This window comes from Canis aureus, chromosome 16 (assembly GCF_053574225.1).
Source record: "Canis aureus isolate CA01 chromosome 16, VMU_Caureus_v.1.0, whole genome shotgun sequence".
Taxonomy (NCBI): domain Eukaryota; kingdom Metazoa; phylum Chordata; class Mammalia; order Carnivora; family Canidae; genus Canis; species Canis aureus.
Window position 1 is genome coordinate 50,786,985 of NC_135626.1, and position 20,938 is coordinate 50,807,922.

Sequence of the window (20,938 nt, forward strand, 5' to 3'; positions counted from 1 at the left end):
GAGATAGAGATCACAAGTGGGAGGTGGGTGTGGATAGAGGGAGAAGCAGACTCCCTCTGAGCAGGGAGCCTGATGTGTCACTCGATTCCAGGTCCTTGGGATCATGACCTGAGCCAAAGGCAGACACTTATGTGAGCCACCCAGGTGCCCCAAAAGTTGTTTTTTGTGATGAGAGCTTTAACTTGTGTTGGGAGTTTGTTATGCATTTACACATTGTGGAGCCAGGACCAAAAAATGTTAAGAAATAAAACTAAATCATTTGGGCTTATCTTTTCACTGATTTCGATGCAATTTAAAAAAAAATATATATATATATATATATTTATATTTATATTTATTTATTTATTTTTGAAAACGTTATTTATTCATGAGAGACACAGACACACACACACACACACACACACACACACAGGCAGAGGGAGAAGCAGGCTCCTTGCAAGGAGCCCGATGTGGGACTTGATCCCGGGTCTCCAGGATCACACCCTGGGCTGCAGGCGGCGCTAAACTGCTGCGCCACCGGGGCTGCCCTGATCTAAATTTTTTAAAAGAAAATTTTATTGGGGTATCTGGGTGGCTCAGTGGTTGAGCATCTGCCTTTGGCTCAGGTCATGATCCCTGGGTCCTGGGATTGTGTCCCACATGAGGCTCCCCAAAATGAGCCTGCTTTTCTCTCCACCTATGTCTCTGCCTCTCTCTTGTCTCTCATAAATAAATAAATTCTTTAAAAAAATTTATTTACAAAATATATTATTATACAAGTAATTTATTAAAACATTTAAGAACATAGAAAGCAAAACAGTAAATTACTGGTAACCCTAATACAAATTTAGCACTAACACATTAGATGATACAATAAAGGAGAGAGGAGGATATTAGTGTTCTTGTAGTGCTTGTACTCTTGTGCTAGGGGCATTAAACACATAATTTCATTAAATCACCACAACTCTGAAGTTAGGAGTTTCTCAGAAAAGAAACTGAGGCTCAGAGTAAAGGGGGGGGGGGGGCTTGCCCAGAGTTCTACCTAAGCATCGGAATGAAGATTGGATTCCAGTTGTCTAGTTCTAGCTCTGCTCTTTCTTCAAAGTGCTGCCTTTCTCACATTTCATCTGTTTAAGATGTATAATTATTACGTTACCTTTAAAGATAACTGGTAGTGTCTGACTCATCAGATGCGACTCTTCAGAATCATGGTGGTGACTATTATATTGTGTGAAACTGCATGGCTTATATAAATATACTTTAGGAAATTGTGTTGCTTTCAAGCTAAAGACACAGGATTCTCCTGTAACAAACAGCTTGGAGTTCTTCCATGTCAAACAGGAGGTTTTAACAGGATCTCTAAGACTTTGTTCTGTTTCCAGAGCGATTGCCCACCCCTGACCAAGAATGAAGCTCACTTTGGCATTCATATTTTGTTAGGTTGGAGTGTCTCAACAATTAAAAGTATTTTCTTTCCCTGTGCACTCCCAGCTCTATTGAAATATAATTGACATATAACATTGTGTAAAATTTTAGACAAACTTAAGGATTCTTTTTAAACTGTTAAGGGGTCCATGAAATAAGGGTTTGATGTTTCAGTGTTCTGGTTTCAGAGCTTGTAGCTTTCCACTTAGAAATAATACTTTTTTTAGGTTGAACATTGCCTCCATTCTTCTTTTCTCCCTCAGAAGTAAGGAAAGTTCTGCATGTGTGTTGATGTGTTTTAAGTAGAGTTCTTGCCTGTGTATGGAAACAGAGAAATGAGTTCAAAAGGTAAGAAAGGCCTCAAGTTTAATTCCCTGTTAATAACTAAGTTGGCCTTTAACCCAAAGGCCGAGGAGCACTGTAGCCTTGGTTGGGAGAAGACTAGAGTCAGGAAGAGTTATTTTTTAGAGACCATGTGAAGGAATGATTAGAGGACTTTTAGGTTAATTGAATTAAAAGAAAAAGGACAAGTGTGAAATATAACTGGACTTAATTATTACAAGAACTTTATGATTTCAGTCCTGAGAACTTGAGTAGGAAATTGAGAATACTGACAGATAATTGGCAAGTTTAAAGAAAGGGCTGGTTTGGGATGAAATTTGGAAGTTGACTATGTTGAATTTTGCATGATTAAGGCAATGTATTACATTGGTTATAATTGAGGGCTATGGAGCTAGATTGTCTGGGTTCAAATGTAGGTCTTTCTTGTTCTTCTTTGGGCAAGTGACCTTAATATCTTGCTGCCTCAGATTCTCCATTTGCAATATGGGGATAGTAGGCATTGTCAAATAGGAGATTATAACGATTAAATGATGAGATTCATGTAAAGTATATAGCAGTACCCACAACAAAGGAAGCATTCAACAAATGTTAGCTACTATCTATAGTGACCAGCTGGAGAAAAATTGAATTAAGTAAAAAATATTAGGGATAGCAATACACATTTTTGTTGGTAATAAAATATTGGAGCCATAAGGTGATTTTTGCAAGTCTTTATTTGCAACCCTTGTTGTTTTATACATGAAGTGTAGAAGAAGTAATTAAAACTTGGAGAATAGATAAAACCCATGAAGAAGAATGTTAGAATTAAAAAAAATAAGACTAAAAAAATAGGACTAAGAATTTAATCTAGAATTATTACTAAATTTAGTGTAGGGCAACAGTTTTCCACCTCTGATAATTAGGAAGGGAGGTGGTGCTATGCTATCTGCAATGATGATACAATGACCATAGGCAGTGGTTGTTGGATTGTCCCATCAGTTTTCCTGTGCTGGTGTGTCCTCCTGCTCCCCCATCAAGGAATCCCCATTGTTCAAGTATCCTGTAATTCTGTAATTCATGGGAGGGAGGCTGGGCCCCTCTCTAGCTCCAGTGAAGAAGCTTCATTAGTCTAAGATTCTCAAAGTGCAGTCTCTGGACCAGCTAGCATTATCATCACTTAGGAACTGAGAGATGTAAATTCTGGGACTCCACATCAGACCTATTAAATCAGAAACTCTGGGGGTGGGGCCCAGTGATATGTGTTTAGAAAGCCCTACAGAGAGGGCATCTGGGTGGCCCAGTTGGTTAAGTGTCTGCCTTTGGCTCAGGTCATGATCTCAGGGTTCTGGGATCAAGCCACGAGTAGGGCTCCCTGCTCAGGTTGGAGTCTGCTTCTCTCTCTCCCTCTGCTGCTTCCCCCCAACCCCCCAACTCCCGCCCCACCTAGCTACTGCTCACTTGCTCTTTCAAATAAATAAAATATTTTAAGAAAGAAAGAAAGCCTACAGGCTCAAAGTTTGACTTCTAGGTGTAGGGTTTCCAACTCTGGTAACTTCGGGAGATTAGGCATATAATATAAATGAATCAAGTTTTAGAATGGGGATGATTTTCAACTATGAGTCATGTGCCACATCTGAAGGGACCAGCTACTAAATGTTTAATGACTATTGAAGGACTTGCAGACCCAGCATTGGCAAATCATCTTATCTTTGCTTTGTATATATTTTTTTGAAGTGCTGGCAACAAACTAAAAAAATTTTGATACCTTTAAAGGCCAAAGAAAGTGCAACCACAAGCAAGTAAAACCAACTTAAGTCATGTGACTTAATTTGCAATTTTTTGTAGGAGTTAAAAAACATTATTGTATGTAAAGCTTGCTTCATAGCACAAATTACTTATCTTAGGTTAAATTTCTAGATGAGAAAATTTGTTTTGGTAATGGGATGAGAGTTTTAATATTTTATAAAAGATTTATTTATTTTTAGAAAACGTGTGCATGCATGAACAGGGATGGGTGGAGCAGAGGGAGAGAGTCTCAAGCTGACTCCCTGCTGACTGTGGAGCCCCAAGCGAGGCTTCATCTCATGACCCTGAGATCATGACCTGAACTGAAACCAAGAGTCCAGCACTTAACTAACTGAGCCACTCCATAGCCCCAGTTTTAAGATTTTTGATAAAAATTATGTAGTCCAGAATTGAACTGTTTTGTCAGTGTTTCCCTGAAACTTAGCAGATATTAGATACATTTTATTTTTAAGAGAGAGAGAGAGAACCCCAAGCAGGCTCCACATTCAGCAGGAAGCCTGACTTGGGGCTTGTTCTCATCACCCTGAGTGAAATCAAGTCAGCCGCTTAACTGACTGAGCCACCTAGGTGCCCCTTAGATACAATTTTTATAAAGACTTTGAATTTGATAGGAAAAAAACATTCTTTAAATTTTTTATTGCTTTGATTTACTAATGTAGTTTAACCCTTGGTTTGTATTTATTGGCCATTTATATTTTTCATATAAACAAATCTGAAATCACTTGCTTATGTCTTTTTAAATTGACTTGTAAGTGCCAAATGTTTTTCCTCGCTTTTTATTTGCCTTTTAATTTGTATGTTTTTTGAATTACAGGAGTTTTAAATTTGCCTAGTCAAATACATCCGTCTTTGTCAAATTCCCTCAAAAAAATCTCACAGGAACTTTAATTGGAATTAGATCGAATCTATAATAACCCTCAATAAAGATTTTTGGCTGACTTCCCAGGCATGTACATGGTTGCATGCACATGAACCACTGTATATAGGATACTCCGTTTCCTCACCTCCACCATCACCAGTATTCATTCACTGAATAAATTTAACCTTTATTGAATGCTCACTGCATATGAGGAAACTGTTAAGTTTGTGGGGATACATTAGTAAATAAAACACGTAGAATTCTTGCCCTCTTAGAACTTACGTTGCTAGAGGAGCAGAGGCAGTAAACATGTATGTCAAGTGGTGAGTGCTGTGGAAAACAAAACAGGATTGAGGGAGGGTAGTGATAGCAGCAGCAGCTTTTACTAATTTGTGTCAGTCAAAGAAGGCTTCTTTGATAAGGTGACCTCAAGGAAATAAGGAGTATTTCCCAAGGATATCTAGGAGAAAAATGTGTTCCAAGTGAAATCAATTTAAATCAGAAAATGAGAGGAGATGGGAACTAGCCAGGAACTTTACAGGAACTGTGGCTTTTACTCTGGGTTACCAGAGAAGGTACTGAGGTGAAGGATTGACCCGTAGATCTGAGGAAGAACTGTCAGGAGGCTGATGCCATTTCCAGGTGAGAGATGGTGATTGGTTGGTGCAAGTGATCGGGGGTGGTCTGATACTAGATGGACAGTTGACAACCACTTATATCCAGATTTTTTTCAGTAAATACAGTATATAATACTATAAGTGTATTTCCTTATGATTTTCTTAAGTTTTTTTCTAGCTTACTTTATTGTAAGGATACAGTATATATAATACATATAATATAAAGTTTCTGGTAGACTAAATATGGTTGTGAGGGAAAGAGGAGCTGGGGATAACAAGTTTTTAAGGAATTGGAGGAAGAGTATCTTGTGTTTTGGGGATTTTTGTTTTTGTATGTGTTTTTACAAAGGGGGGAAGACCATCAAAAACAGTTTTGGAAAGATGTAAGAATTTTAGTTAAGGAAAAAAAAAAGAATTTTAGTTAAGGGACATTTATTTTATCTTTTTTAACTTCTGCTAACTCTTTCTGGTAGTTTCCCTTTTTTTTTCTCTGGAGATTTTAAGGAGGAAAGGCCTTTGGAAAGGTCTTGGTGTTTGCAAGTAAACAGCTTGATGGATTCCTCTCAGTGTCCACCTGGTTGCTTTAAATTCATGCTTTCAACTTGCTAAGTGTTACTGAGTACTGCCTCTGGCTAACTTGCTGGTATTGATGGTGTTCAGATGTGCTGGCCTGAGAAAGGATCCTATGTCTGATTATGTCACAGTGCCTTCCTATTAGTAGTAGTGTTGCATGTATAATCCAGTGCAGTCTGTAGGCCTTTCCTTGTTAGAAACAGTCCGTGAATACCACTTCCCATCATTTTATCAGCTTTAGCATCTTTTCATTGCCAAACTGAGTATCAGTTTTCTGTTTTTTATAGTTTTTATTTCATTATTTAAAATTTAATGAAGGAAAGAAGCTTGTTCTATATTTTTAAATGTTTCCTGAAGGGGTTAGGAGTAGATGCCCTCACTGTTTTTGGTTATTGAAGATTCTAGGAATGATACAGTGGTAGGGAATGGAAATCTCTCTCCTTATGTGTCCCTACCGTTTTTTGCCTTAAAGCTTCTTCTGAGTTCGGTTATTGGAAATTTCTCTGGATACTCAGAGACCAATCAGTATTCTTATTAGTTTCTAGCTCTGTGAAACTATAAACTTCTTATTTTCATGAGTATTTTTAAAGATTTTACTTACTTATTCATGAGAGGCAGAGACATAGGCAAAGGCAGAACCAGGCTCCTCGCAGGGAGCCTGATGCTTGATCCCAGGATCCCGGGATCAAGCTGTGAGCCTAAGGCAGACATTCAACCACTGAGCCACTCAGGTGTCCCTTTCATGAGTATTTAAAGGGAAATTGGTGGAGTGCATATTGGATTTCAGTGTTTGCTATCTTAAACTAGAAAAGGTATTTTTTTTAACCTAATGGTAATGTGGTTACTCTTGCCCCTAACCTCCATACTCTCATAGCTTGTCCTCCTATTTTATGTACTCCTATTTATATGTGTTTATTTATTTCCTTTTAGTTAGACTTCTGAGCTCCTGACATTATTAGTGGTTTATGCATGACTTTCTTTTAAAATTAATATACACCAGTGACATGACTGCCCAGCTCCAAGACTGCCTGCTAATAACAGAAATTTATCTCTAAGATCCATCCCCATTTTATATCCTAAATTATAATTTTCTTTTTTCTCTTTTAGTTGCATTGTATATCTGTGTTTACCTAAAAAAAAAATTATAGGAAAGCCATCAGAAAGCATTTCTGACTCTCCAAAAAAGATTCTAAGGCAGTGACAAAACATGCACTCACAGCTTTTCAAGTTTCTTCAGGGATCTCTAGGTTACTTTTGTTTCACCTTAAACTTTACAAAAGAAAGTAAGCTGTAAGTTGACTTGGATTTTCAACATTGTTACTAAAATTCATACATGCTATTTCATGTAGCAGTAGTTCATTTTCATTGCTGCATTGAGCAAATAATACTGTTATTCATCCATTCTCCTCTTGGTGTGTGTTTGGGTTTTCCCTTAGATTATTTTTAAATAATGTTCACTCCTCTTATTCTGAACATGCTTCCTGGTATATGCATGCTAAAGGTTTTGGTGGTGAAGTGTGCAAATGTTCAACTTGATTGAATGATACCTATTTCTATTATTTTTACTGCTTAATAAACTGCCTCTTACTGAATGACATAAAACAAGGTTTATTTTATTGTCACAGATTCTAGGAGTCAGAATTCAGGATACAGTTTGGAACAGCTTGTTTCTGTTTCAGGATGTTGGGCTCAGCCAGAGAGATTCAAAGGCTGGGGGCCAACTAGAGGGTCACTTCCAAGATAGCATCTTTACTCTTATATGTGGCACCTGTTTGGGGATGCCTAGAGTGCTTTCCTCAGCTGGGACCTGCTGGCCAAAAGCACCTGCATAATAATAATAGCATCAGGGCTGTGAGTTCTCACATGGCCTCTGTATGTTTTAGGAACAAGGATAGAATCTAATGAACAAGGATTATTCATTTATAACTTGGCCTGGGAAGTCCCCCTTTCACCATATTATATTTCCTTGGAGGAGTACTGAAGTCCCCCTTATGCACAATTTCACTTCCTGAGATCTGGAAGTAAATTATCCTCCTGACATATCACCAGAAGGTCAGTAGTAGCCTAATGCTACATTATTAACCTCACTACATCTAAATGTGTAGGCATTTTATCATCTCACATTATCACAAGGAGGGTGAGTACAATTCAATAAGTGTTCTGAGTGACCACATTCACATAGCCTAGTCTAATACAGTATAATTGTTCTATTTTCTTATTAGTTATTGTTAATCTCTTTCTGTACCTAATTTATAAATTAAACTTTGTTGTAGGTATGTTTGTATAGGGAAAACATAGTATATATAGGGCTCAATACATTGAGGTTCAGGAATCTCCAAGGGGTTTTGAAACACATCCCCCACAAATAATGGGAGACTACTATATATGTAACCAGGTTATTTCTAACAAAATTTAAATTTAAATGTTTCATTTTTGTGTGGTACAAAGTCCTCTCAGTTGGAAGTTGGGTCTAGTTCTCACTCTACCGTAAGTCTTAGCAGATTCGGTTCCTAGAGTTATTTCTTTTCTTCTGTGATTCTGAAATTAGTAATGTGTATTCTAAAACTAATCAGAAACTTGAAGCGAACCAGATTGTTTCTATTGTATTTTTCCAACCCTGGAGGCTCTTTCTCTGCTTCATCACACTGGTGGCCAGTCTAATGAATAACCACTTTCCTGCACTTCTGTGGCATTTGCCCATGTCTATGAGCATCTTAAGCATTTTATGGCCATCCTCTATGATGACCCTAGTGATCTCTGGGGAAACATTAAAAGCTTTGTGCGCATGTTTTGCAATTGCCATAGCATTTCTGCTCCTCCACAAAGACTGTATTTATTGGTTCCTCTTGAGATGTTTGGACTGCTTGAATACACTTTTTGGTGTGCGTGTCCTACAAATAAACGTATTATTTCTCATTTGTAATGTCATAGTGAAGTTTTTGTCCTTAATTTAGTTTGAAAATACATATAGCTGCCATCATGTAATACACCTCTAAAATTAATCTTCATCTCTAGAATGTATATTTTCCCTAGGACTTCTGTTTAGCTTTCATGAGCTGTGTAATTGGTGGTGGGGTGGGAAGAGGCTGATATAGAACTGTTGGCTGTTCTGTACAGCTTTATCCTCTTTCTTCTTCTGTGGTAGGGAAGAAAGAACAATTGCTGTAAACTTTTTATTCTTTAAGATAATTCTGCTTGCCTTACTTATAAAAACAGCTAAGTATTATAAAAGAAATGTTAGGGCAAATTTAATTAGGATTAAATGTTTAGTAAAAAAAAAAAAAAAGTTCTAATGAGATGAACCTCTACCTGGATAGACCTTTATTTTATTTAAAGAGAGAGCACGCCTGCAGGAGCCTGCTCTGGAGAGGCAGAGGGAGAGAGAGAATCCCAAGCAGGCTCCAAGCCCAGTGCTCAGTTTTACATCCCTGAGACTTACCACTTGAGCCAAAATGGAATTGTCCAACTCTTAACCAACTGAGCCACCCAGGCGCCCCTGGAGTGACCTTTAGAGAGTGTCTAAATTAAAAGGAGAAAGGTACAAGAAAATATGCTTTAAAGCTTTATCCGGATAGTTAGAAACTTCTATGTGATGTAATTTATAACCTCCTTTTAGGAAGAAATTAACATTTCTGGGGATCCCTGGGTGGCGCAGCGGTTTGGCGCCTGCCTTTGGCCCAGGGCGCGATCCTGGAGACCCGGGATCGAATCCCACGTCGGGCTCCTGGTGCATGGAGCCTGCTTCTCCCTCTGCCTATGTCTCTGCCTCTCTCTCTCTCTCTCTGTGACTATCATAAATAAATAAGAATTAAAAAATAAAAAAAATCTTTAAAAAAAAAAAAAAAAGAAAAAGAAATTAACATTTCTGTTAAAATGCTAAAACTATTGTCTTGATGAGTTTAATTGGATTAGGATTTCTTCCTCTCCCGCCCTCAAGCTAGTTACCTACTCAGGAAGTTGACTGTCAGCTGTCAGTCAAGAGTCTCATAACTTAGTTGGGCATTGTTTTCATTTTGTTGTCTAGTTTAAAATGGTTTAAATAAGATTTGCCGTTCCCTTTTCCCTTTAAACATTATCCTTAATATGTTGGAGATGTTTTTTCTTGCCTGCAAGGTTGTAATGTTAACATGGGGTCCTAACTAAAATGGGAGAAACATTGTAAACTATCAAAAATGTAGTACTCCTATGGGGAACTTGATGGTTCTGTGCCTTAAGAACATCAGACAATTTTTTTTCTAGTCTTATTAGTTTTGTAAGAGAGAAAATATGTATCCTTCTTCCCTCTTTAGAATTCATATTTGAGGTTAAGATTTTTTTGATGCTCACTCAATCTGATTCAGGTAGATATCCTACTTTTGGATGTTGGGTTGCTAATTCTGGGCCCAGGGTTCTTATCAGTAAACAAATTGATAGGTACATAGTTTGTGGTTCAGGAACTCTTTGGCATAAAGGTAAGTAAATTCAGAAAAACTAACTTAGACAAAGCTTACTTTGACACACCAGTTATTTTAGTTTGTTATTAATTAGTAGGCACCTTGTTTGCAGGACATACAAATATGCCTTAAAATGGGAACAAAATGTGGAGTCTCCTGTTTTATAATATGATGCTTAGGAGCAAAGATGGGTAGAATTTTAGAGCTAGAAGGACCCTAGAGATCTGTTTTGCAAGTGAGAAAACTTGAGGGCCATGCAAGTATAGAATAGATTCGGGGCTTGAGTTCCTTTAATGGTGGAATTCTTTATTAGTTTAGTATAAATGTTGCCATTTGGTCAATCAATGTGTTCTATTATTCATATGGCTCCTGTTTATTTCTCAGGAGAGATCATTAGTCTTAATTTTATATATATATTTTTAGGAAAATGTCAAAGATGAGTGTACTGATCAAGTATTCTTATTTCTGAGTCATTAAAAGTTGTTAAATTTTAAAAAGACAACATATAAGGTATAGTAACCTGTGCCAATTAAAGAAGCCAAAATAATTTTAAAAATCAGAATGTAACTTTCAATTCTTGTTGGCATTCCAGACTCTTCTGAGCATCTCTTTCTGATACTTGCTTTAAGAAGTTGACTGACTGAATTAACACCGGGAAAGTCATTTACTCTTTTGGGTCCCATCTTAGTCTCATTGAAACCATTTTAAAAATTGAGATGCTTAGAGATAATCTCTGGGGTTTCTTTTAAAGTTTTGGGCACCTTTTTGAGAGAGTGATTTAGGTCTAGACTTAGCATCATCAAGAGATTGATCAAGAGACTTAACAAAGTCTGTAAGAATCTTATAACTAATGGAAAGAATTTTTATTAAAGCACCTGGAGTGAATTGAGCCATTTCTTAGTGAATTAAGAAATTTGAAGAGAAATTTGAGAAGAGAAAGAAATTTGACATAATTTCTGAAAAAGTTAATTTGGCAGTGTGATACTCTTTTAGATTTATACTGTCCCAACTGTTAACAAGAACTCTAGCCAGAGTACATAGGGCATGCCCTGTCTCTTAACAGCAGCGTGAGCTTGGACAAATTTCTCAACCTTTCTGTATTAATTTCCTTAAATTCGTCATTGTATAATGGGATGATAGTGATAATAATACCTATTTGAGTGTCTTGAAGTTATATGAACTAATATATGTGATGTGTAGTGAACATATAGTAAGCACCATATTTGTGATTTTTATAATTTGTGTTACTTAAGAGGAAACATCAGTAAAATGAAGTACAATTTTAAGAGCTCCCTATTATGAGATCACTGTGCTTTTTCTCAGTAGACTTGTTGAAAATCCTAGAAGTACATAAAAGATTTTTCCTGTGTGCTTGGATTTTTTTGTTAGTATTGCAACAATAGGTTCTTAATGAGTTAAGATGAACAATTATTGTGGTTACTTATCAATGATCCGGAGTTTGTGGGTGAGCTTTATCATCACTTTTTCATTGAGGGACCACTATAGAATAATCTATGAAGCCGTTTCCCTCATCACCCTTCACCCCTCCATATGCAAAAGATACTTGGTGTCAAGTTCCTGTTTCTCAAGTGTGTTTAAGGAATACACATTTACCAAAACAGAGGCTTGTCATAAGATGGAAGGGCACAGAGCACCTTGTGGTAGCTTCATGCAGTCAGGTATGATAGAAATAGTAGGGGCAGCAGTGTCTACCATTTACTGAACACTTACCATATGCTAGATATTGTAACACTGTAGCTACAATTAGCACTGTAATGGATAGACTACTCTCTCAGTTAGTAGGACATTGAAAATGTCTGTCTTCTGTGCCTTTGGTCATTCTTTACTACAAATTGTTTTGACCTCTTAGGGTTGACTAGGTCATTACAAATTCTTAAGGGGAGAGGAGTGGATTTTTATACCATATGGTAAAGAAGAACCTGACAAAATAGTTTTCAACTTTATGTGGAGAAAGGTTGAAAATTTGCCAAGAAAACTTTGAGGTAGATAGTTTATGTATATGGTACAATTCAAGATTTTTAACTGTTTAGGAAATGGTTTGAAAGAGTGTGGGAATTCAGATGTGAGAAGTTTGTTTTATTTGTAAAAGCATGTAGAACATTTATAATACCCTTAGTAAGCATTCATTCAAGTTGTATATGGTTGGTGTTAATACAGAGCAAATAAATACCTTACTGGCAGTTTCCATTTTGTAATATTTTCCTTCATACTTGGACGAAGAGTGTGGACTATAGTTTTGTCTTCTACCTGGTCAACAGAGGCCAGAATGGCTTATGGAGCTCTATTGGCACCAAATGAGAAAGAGGTTAATTTCACTCAAGGAAAAGTTAGGATCCTAGTTCTAACCTCTCTCTTTTCTTCTTTCCCTTCCTTATCCCTTTCAACAAATGTTTGACTACCTACAGCATGCCAAACATTGTTCAAGATACCAGGGATGTGGTAGTAAACAAAAGTCCCTACTCCTCTAGAGGGGTGGGGTGGTGGAGGAGACAGACAATAAGTAAGATAAGTAATTAAAATGTTTACAGGTAGAAAAAAATTTTTTTAATTAAACTTTTACAAGAGGAGGGATGGAAAGGAAAGAGAATGTGTGGATTTGGGGAAGGGTGAAGGCTTGTAGCTTTAAGATTGAGTAATCAAGGGAAGGCTTCATTGAAGCGACTTTTAAAGAAAAAAGCTGAAGAAAATGAGGCTGTCCACCTTGGAGACACTAATTAAAAGGCCCTGTGTTTGGGATGCCTCAGTGGTTGAATGTCTGCCTTTCGCTTAGGGCGTGATCCCAGGGTCCTGGGATCCAGTCCCACATTGGGTCCCACAGGGAGCCTGCTTCTCCCTCTGTGTACGTTTCTGCCTCCCTCTCTCTGTGTCTCTCATGAATAAAACTTTTTTAAAAAGAGAAAAAAAGCCCTGTGTTTGATAACTTATCTGGCATGTTCAGTGAACAGTAGTAAAAGCAGTGACCTAGAGGAATGAGTCAGGAGTGTAGGAGATGAGGCCAGAGAGCAAGCAGGGATAGGGTGAGAAGTAAGTGGTACATGACCATTTGGGGCCATACAGGTCCTTTTTAAGATTTTGTTTATTCATGAGAGACACAGAGGCAGAGACATAGGCAGAGGGAAAAGCAGCCTCCCTCCAGGTAGCCTGGTGCAGGACTGGATCCCAGGACCACGAAATCACACCCTAAGCCAAAAGCAGACTCTTCAATACTTAGGCACCCAGGTGCCCTATACAGGTCCATACAAAGAACTTGCAAGGTTCAGTTTGGTTTGGTTTTGCTTTGAGAAATAGAAAGCAGCCATAATTGATACTGGGGAGAGGAGGAGGGATGTCTTCTAACTTGTCCTTTTGTATAGCATCATTCTGGCAGCTGTATGTCTATGTATGTATGTATGTATGTATGTATGTATGTCATGCTGTATGTATGTCATGCTAAATAGCCTGAATTCGGTCAAGGATGAGAGCCAGACCATTCAAGAGGCTCTTGGCAATAATCTGGGCGGTATGAACCAAAGAAGTAATAGGGAGGTGACAAGAAGTATTTGTGAATGCTAGACATACTTTGAAAATAGTTCCAGTAAGATTTACTGTTGGACTGAATGTGTATGTGTTGGGGTGGTGGTGGGGGTGTCTGTAAGGAGGGTGGGTAAGAGGTGTGAGTAAGAGGTTTGAAGTTAAGAATAGTATAGAGGGGGATGCCTGGGTGGCTCAGCAGTTGAGCATCTGCCTTTGGCTCAGCAGGATCGAGTCCCACATCGGGCTCCCTGCATGGAGCCTGCTTCTCCTTCTGCCTGTGTCTCTGCCTCTCTTTCTCTATGTATGTCTCTCATGAATAAATAAAGTCTTTTTAAAAAAAAAAAAAAGAATAGTATAGAGGTTGGTTTTTTGTTTTTGTTTTGTTTTTACCTCTAAGCAAAAGCAAATCAATCCAATTGAAGCAGGTTTGGAATGGTATAAAGAATGGGGAAGAGGGAGTATCAGTTTTGAATAGTAAGTTTAAGATGCTTTTTAGACATTCAGATGCAGGTGTTGAGTAGGTAAGTGTATACAGGAATCTGGAATTCAGAGGAGCAATTGAGGCTAGAGATAAGAATTTGAGAGTCAGGAACATAGTCAATACTTAAAGCTATGCTATTTGATAAGATTCCCTAGGAAGTGAGTGTAGGAAAAAAGATTGAGAGGTATGGGCAGTTGGGAATCTTAAAAAGAATTCAAAAAGGCAAGAGAAAAATCAGGTTAATATGTTTTGAAAGAAATGAAAAGTATTTTAAGGAGGAGAGGCTGATCACCTGTGCTAGATGCTGCTGATAGATCAAGAGTGATAAGGACTGAGAATTGGATTTAGTACAATGGAGGTCATTGGTGACCTTGACTAGCAGTTTCAGTGCAGTAGTGGAGGTTAGTACTTGGATCTAAGAAATAATGGGAGGAAAGAGATTAGACATAATGAATCTTTGTTGTAAAAAGGAAAGAGAGAAATGTGGTAATAATGTTTGCCCTGGCCTCTTATTATTAGCTGACCTCCTGATCCTTCCCTTTTCAGTTGCTGCAGAAGAGCTTGCCTGCTATTGTGGGTGGTATTCCTGTTCCATCAGGAGAGTGATGAGCCTGCCCAGGCTACTTTTTTTGCTAGGTTGGAAGTTAGGAAATGCTAAGCTTGGGTTACCTTCTATTGAATGGGATTTTTTAGATGGCCTGTATTCTTTTATTTTTTTTATTTATTTATTTATTTTTATTTTTATTTATTTATGATAGTCACAGAGAGAGAGAGAGAGGCAGAGACACAGGCAGAGGGAGAAGCAGGCTCCATGCACCGGGAGCCCGATGTGGGATTCGATCCCGGGTCTCCAGGATCGCGCCCTGGGCCAAAGGCAGGCGCCAAACCGCTGCGCCACCCAGGGATCCCTTCTTTTATTTTTCTAATCCTGAGGTCCCTAACCAGTTCACCTTCATCTTTCCACCTTTCAGAGTTTTTCTTTGGTTGCCTCTTGTGTTATTTCCAGGATTTATAGTTGTGATTTACTGGGATGAGCTAGAAGAAAAGAATCTACACTGTCTTGCCTAAACCAGAAGTTGTGTTTAAGAACTGATAAATTAACTAACAAATTGATTTTTGATTCAGCTTCATTTTCTTTAAGATGTATCCTTTTATGCCTAACCCCCAGTAGCTCTGAGTACTGTTTCTGAAAGTATGGTCTTGGATATTTCTTGCATAAGAACTATCCAACTTCTTTTCATTCACTCTGGAACTCATTTCAACTTTCAGATAACTTCTTACACAGTAAAGCTGGAACATCACTTCTGGATTTTTGCATTGAGTCTTGGTTCTACCATCTTTCAGTTAGCTGGCTGAGTGATTATGGCTAGCTAGATGACAGTGCCAGGATTTGGAATTAATGTTTACTACCTCCATATACCATATTCTTTCTAACAAGCTGTATTTTGTTTTTATAGTGAGTAGAAAAATGATTCTCTATAGGAATCCTTTATTATACAGTTTAATCTATGGAGCTAAATCCATAGATTCCTTAGATTTTTCTAGAAATAGCCAGAAGTTCTCCCCCATGGAATAAGAAGTGCTGGTGTCCTCCCCCCCCCTTCCTATTTTTTGTCAGTACCTTGTACTTTTCTGCTCTTCCACTGAACTTTAAGTCCCAAGGCTGACAAGTTGGGAAATGCCGAGTATAGGAGACTGTTTTTCTTTCCGTTTTAATTGTGATGTTTTGATGTGTATGAGAAGTTTCTAAGTCCCCTGCTGCTTACACTAAGTACTTTTAAATTTTTTTTTCATTTATTTATTCATGAGAGCCAGAGAGAGAGACTTAGAAGGAAAAGCAGGCTTCCTGCAGGGAGCCAGATGTGGGACTAGATCCCTGGACCCAGGATCATGCCCTGAGCCAAAGGCAGACACCCAACCACTGAGCCGGCCAGGCATCTCACAATAAGTGCTTTTAAGTTGTAAGATATGCTCCTTGTCAGTCTCTTCCTTGGGTGAATGAGCTAGATCAAATAATAGCTACTCTTAGACTTTAATTTGTAGCTCTTGAACAAGTGGGATTATTTAACTATTTAGGATTTTCAAAGGAGGAATTAGTATCACTTCTAGAATTTGAATATTCTAACCTAAGTTTGATTTTTGAAATGTTCTAAAATGGAATCCACTCTAAAAAGATGAACTCTGTAGTCAAAAATGTAGACAAAAAATTGACTGGTTTACTCTGGAGGAGTCACTCTGGGATAGCAGTTCTTTGAATAACTGAGTCTTTCAGTATTGACTTTGTCATTTTGCTTTATTCTTGAAGCATAACAGTCCTATTCTCTAAAAAAGACACAGTAACTAGGCCAGTGTTTTGTTCTGAATCTTCATGCTCAGATTCTGTGTCTAGTCCTACAGCCAGCCAAGAAGAACTATAAGCCACTTCCATCCTTCTTTGTCATGCTGTGTTTTTCTCCATTGGAACACTTCAGTGTGTCAAAGGCATTCTGGGTCTTTCAAGCTTCAGTTAGGTGGGGTTTTTAATTTTTTAAAAATATATTTATTTGAGAGAGAGCATGCATGGGTGGGGGGCAGGGCAAAGGGAGAGGGAGCAGTAGACTCCCCGCCAAGCAGGGAGCCCAATGTGGGACTTGATCCCAGGATCCTGGAATAGTAGCCTGAGCCAAAGGCAGATGCTTAACCAACTGAGCCTCCCAGGTTCCCTGGTTTGTTGTATTAAACAGTTTGATAATTAAGCAGAACAAGTCATTGGCTAAATCAGTCTCATATATGTTTTTTTAATTTCCTGAGAGTTCCTTATTTGTGAACTACATGTATGCAGATAACTGAAAATTGATCTACAGTTTAAAATACATGGTAGGTAGTACCCATAAAGAGGCATGGATAATCTAGTTGAAGACCAGTCAGGTCTTTATGACATGACTTTGGAAATAAGAATACACAAATAATGAAATAAGACGATCACAGTAAGCTTGAAGAATACAAAGTAATGAATTCCAAGATACAGTTCTCCAGGGGAAAGATTTCCCCAGTGTGGTGGGTTTTAGGCATAAAGGATGCCCCTGGATATTTTCTAGTTGGAAATTGAATTGGGTATGACAGATTGACCTGAGTACTGCTACTGAGGGGCTTTGTTGGAGAATTAATTATATTTTTTGTTTTACTGTGCTTAGCAGATTATGTATTATGTAAATATTACCATGATTAATAAAAAGTCTGACAAATGGGCATTGAGAAGAGTTTGAAGTACCTTAAAACTTTGAGTGTGTTTTGGAACATCTCGTTTTTAAAGATTTTATTTGAGAGGGGAGCGTGAGCAAAAGGAGGGAGAGGGACAAGCAGATTCTGTACTGAGCACAGAGCCCATGTGAGGCTGGATGCCAGGACTCTGAGCTGAAACCAAGAGTCCACACTTAGCTAACTGAACCACCCAGGTTCCCCCAACATTATCTCAGTCCTTAAACATGTAAAAATGTACAAAAGTACAAATAATTTATCTGTTAATCTGTACTAATACTAAATAACAAACTAAAACTAATTTAGAGGTTGAGTTTATAAAGTTCAGAAGTGTGGACTTTGAGACAAGAATAAAAATAAACATGGAAAATTCTAAAGGACCAGATAGCTGTTTCTTCTACAAATAAATTGCAAAGAGAAAGAGGAAATATGTTATAAATTTGAGATGTACTAATCAGATGCACTGTGTGGATCTTGTCTTCAATTTGGAGAAACCAATTGAGACAGTCCACGATATCTGACCAATAACTGGATATTTGACATGAAGGATTTTTTGTTTTTTAAATTATGAAAGTGTATAGTGTAGAGAGTATGTGTGTGTGTGTGTGTGTGTGCGTGCGTGCGCGCGCACGCGCTTATATATAGTATACTGTATTTTAAGTGAATTTACCTTTTAGGGATCCCTGGGTGGCGCAGTGGTTTGGCGCCTGCCTTTGGCCCAGGGCGCGATCCTGGAGACCCGGGATCGAATCCCACATCGGGCTCCCGGTGCATGGAGCCTGCTTCTCCCTCTGCCTGTCTCTGCCCCCCCCCCCTCTCTCTGTGTGAATATCATAAATAAATAAAAATTTATAAAAAATTTTTTTTACCTTTTAAGGTTATACATGGAAATACAAGATGTACTGATCTAATGACTGGGATTGACTTTAAAATTAATACACAGGGATGGGGGTGGATGTTACAGATGAGAGGATTGGCCAAGATTTAATAATTATTGAAGGTAGTTGATGGTTATGTGGAAGCTTGTTATCTTTTGGCTTGTATTTGAAATTTTTTATTTTATTTCTTTAAGATTTTTTTTAAGGATTTTATTTATTCATGAAAGACACAGAGAGAGAAAGAGAGGCAGAGACACAGGCAGAGGGGGAGAAGCAGGCTCCATGCAGGGAGCCCGACGTGGGACTCAATCCAGGGTATCCAGGATCAGGCCCTGGGCTGAAGACATCACTAAACCGCTGAGCCACCCGGGCTGCCCTATTTCTTTAAGATTTTATTTGTTTCTGAGGGAGACACAGAGAGAGGCCAGAGACACAGGCAGAGGGAGAAGTGGGCTCCCTGTGGGTACCCTGATGTGAACCCTGGGATCATGACCTGAGCTGAAGGCAGCCACTCAACCAACCACTGAGCCACCCAGGTGTCCCTGAATTTTTTTTTTTTTTTAAGATTTTATTTATTTATGAGAGACAGAGAGAGAGGGGGGGTGGGGAGCAGAGACACACAGGCAGAGGGAGAAGCAAGCTCCATGCAGGGAGCCTGATGTGCGACTTGATCCCGGGTCTCCAGGATCACACCCTGGGCTGAAGGCGGCGCTAAACCGCTGAGCCACCCAGGCGTCCCTGAAATTTTTGATTTAGAAAGAGTCCCAAGATAAATTCACGAACATAGGCAATAGACCAGGACTGCTTAATATTGTTTCATAAAATAAACATGGATTACAGAGTTCTGTATGATCTGACCCTATTACCTACCTATATCCAGTGCCAGCTCCAGTGCATTCTTCCCCTTCTTTACCCTCTAAGTTCCAGCTAGAGAACTTGTGTACCTATCTTTTCTTAAGACCCACCACAATCCCCTAGTATCTTCTGTGCCTTTCCACATCCCCCTATTCCTGGAACCTCTCATCCTGAGCAAGTCTGCCCAGCCAAGTTCTGGTTTATTCTTTGGAGGCTAAATGTTTATACCACAGAGAGAAGTCTTCTAGATTCTTCAATCTAGATCTGATGTCATAATCTCTTATCTCACATTTTGCATGATTGTTTATTAACATTTATCTTGCCCATTAAACTCTAAGATTAGGGATCCCTGGGTGGCACAGCAGTTTGGCGCCTGCCTTTGGCCCAGGGCGCGATCCTGGAGACCCGGGATCGAATCCCACATCAGGCTCCCGGTGCATGGAGCCTGCCTCTCCCTCTGCCTGTGTCTCTGCCTCTCTCTCTCTGTGACTATCATAAATAAATAAAAAAACTTAAAAAAAATAAAAATAAAAATAAATAAACTCTAAGATTAATGAGCCACAGTTCTTATTTGTTATTACTGTATCCCCAGCACCTAGTATAATCTCTGGTAGTAAATAATAGGTGTTTAAATATTTATTAAATGGCACTGGGGCAGGGGTGTGGGGGAGGAGGAAGAGTTCATGGTGGTTGAAAGTTTGGCTGAAATAATTTGTTGAAATACACAAATCTCTTCAATTTCAGAGGTAATCTGGTTTAAGCAGTAGGACAAAAGCCTTCAGTATTCAACCACAGAGTCTTTATCAGGATAAATTGGAAGTTTAGAATTGGCTCTGGTACATTTGCTTCCTGTTACTACAAACCTCTCTAGAAAGCTGATATAACCAGTTAGAATGACAGATGCAAACTGCTTTTTAACCCATTCTTATCTAAGTTTTATTTTACAGCTAAAACATGAAGGATATTTGATGGTAGACTTTTTTCCTCCCAGTATTTTATTTCCTCCACCTCTAAATTTTAGCAGAGGGTAATGTCATTGAAGTTGTTGCTAAATACAGTATCTATTCTAATGAACTACAGTTGAACTGTGAACATAATGTGTTTGAACTAGGAGGGTCCATTGTACATAGATTTTTTTGGATATATATTGTACATGTATTTTTTCTTCCTTACGATTTTCATAGTATTTCCTGTAGTTTTATTGGAAGAATACAGTATGTAATACACATAACATACAAAATATGTGTTGACTGTTTTTGTTAGGCAGTTAGGAGTTAAGTTTTGATATCCCAAACCCCCATGTTATTCAAGGGTCAGCTGTACTTTAGTTTTGCTACTTAGAATGGAACTTCTTTGGATGAGTCTGAAGCTGAACGCTCAAAATTCTGTTGCTATTAAAAACATCTATTTCCTGTATTTTTTTTTTTGCCTCTTAGAGATTTCTCTTTTTTCCCTTCTTTTGTATCTTTTACAATACAGAATTAAAATCCAAGGTTATGTTTATTTAATCTTTTCTAATACACAGATTGTACTTTGCAATTAGGATTATATCATTTTATGAACGCCACACTCCTGTGAGGCAAATGTTGCTGTTACTTCCAGAGGTCAGTTTTCATGTCTGTAATGTCATAGAGTAAATAAAAGTGAGAACTTGGCGTGAACCTATATTCCTGCTCTTTTACCTATTCATTTCATACTACATTTGAGATAGATAGTGAATTCTTGTATACACATTTTTTTTTTACATTTTTTTAATAAGGCTCTCAATAATGTCAAGATTTTCTGTTCTTGTGACTCTAACCCTTACCCTAGATACTGTGAATCTTGCAACTGTGTATGTTCTGGATGTTCAGGGATCTCAGTTTTACTTTATTCTGTTGGTTTTCTAAGTCATCTAGAGAACTTGGAGATTTCAGAATCTAGGTGTCTCCCAGGCCTTG

At 38.2% G+C, this 20,938-nt stretch overlaps 1 protein-coding gene and 1 long non-coding RNA gene across 7 annotated transcripts in view; one reads left to right on the plus strand and one right to left on the minus strand.

The window, feature by feature from the left end:
- KANSL1 (KAT8 regulatory NSL complex subunit 1) overlaps positions 1-20,938 on the plus strand; it is a 185,785-nt gene that overhangs the window by 103,200 nt on the left and 61,647 nt on the right. The window lies entirely within an intron of this gene.
- On the minus strand, positions 795-19,281 carry LOC144285386 (uncharacterized). Its single transcript, XR_013353656.1, has 3 exons — positions 19,014-19,281; positions 12,205-12,315; positions 795-1,719 (listed from the first exon to the last, which is right to left on the minus strand). It is a non-coding gene; the product is annotated as an uncharacterized LOC144285386 (long non-coding RNA).